The 1,117-nt window shown below is 49.7% G+C and overlaps 1 pseudogene; it reads right to left on the bottom strand.

The window, feature by feature from the left end:
* Nucleotides 1–42: 42 nt before the first annotated feature.
* LOC107722255 (claudin-3-like) lies at nt 43–762 on the bottom strand (annotated as a pseudogene).
* Between the last annotated feature and the right edge of the window lie 355 nt (nt 763–1,117).

Genomic DNA, 1,117 nt, shown 5'->3' on the forward strand with positions numbered 1-1,117 from the left:
TACACACACACACACACATACTCACACACAATAAATCAATTACTATAATATGTAATAATAAAGTATTTCAGAAGAGGGTGTCCGTCCCAACATGCTCATCCCGGCCTTGTCCTTTTCCACTGCGATGTATGGCTTCTTCTCCTCCTCGTCCTTCCTGTGACGGGGGCCGCAACGGCACAGCAGTATCACCCCCGCGATCAGGAGGAGCAAGCTCCAGCGAAGCCCAGATACAGCGCCTGTCCGATCTCCCGCTTCTGCGCCTCCACCACCATCGGGTTGTAAAAGTCTCTGATTGATGATGGAGTGAGTGGACCAGCTGACCGGAAGAAGAGTGGTGAGGCTAGCGACCACGAACAGACACCCGCACGCCCACCATCAGGATCACGTTCTTGCGCCTGGCGTCATCATGGCAGCAGTCCGTGCCCCTCATCCCGCAGACGGACACCAGGACGGCGAGAGTGACGGAGGCGCACATGAGCCCGCGGGCCGCCTGGATGTCCGCCGGCAGGATGAGCAGAGAGACGTAGACTTTGCACTGCATGTTGATGTCCGCCGGCCGTATGCACGCCATCCATAACCCCTCCCACAGCATCTCCATCACAATGAGGTTGGACCCGATGTAGGCCTAGGCCATCACCTTCCACATGGGCATGGCGGTCACCGCGATGGTCCCGACCAGACCGATGGTGCCCAGAACCAGAGCCAGGATCTCCAGCTTAGCCCTCATGACGGCAGAAGTGAGGTGAAACGCAGCGTGTTTGATTAAATGTACACGGGTTATCTGACAGGAATCAGATAGCAGGGGTTTGGTCCATCAGCGCTATGCGGTAACACTGGTTTCTGGCGGCTGATGACAAATTGACTGAGTTTTTGTTTTTAAAGCAAGTCCATAAGTTCAAGCATCTGTTGATATAGCAGTAACTGATCTTGCTGGTTAAACACATAACCGGCAACAAGCCAGTGACACCCGACTTGAGCTAAAGCAGTGGCTGCAGTATGACTATAAAAAAATTCAAAATAAAATCATTTAAAATTAAAAATGTAAATTAAAATAGTTTCAAATAAAAATAGAACTATTTACAATATTTAAAATCATTTAAAATTTAGAAAATCAAAT

Source organism: Sinocyclocheilus rhinocerous, unplaced genomic scaffold, assembly GCF_001515625.1.
Source record: "Sinocyclocheilus rhinocerous isolate Xijiao unplaced genomic scaffold, SAMN03320098_v1.1 scaffold2589, whole genome shotgun sequence".
Taxonomy (NCBI): domain Eukaryota; kingdom Metazoa; phylum Chordata; class Actinopteri; order Cypriniformes; family Cyprinidae; genus Sinocyclocheilus; species Sinocyclocheilus rhinocerous.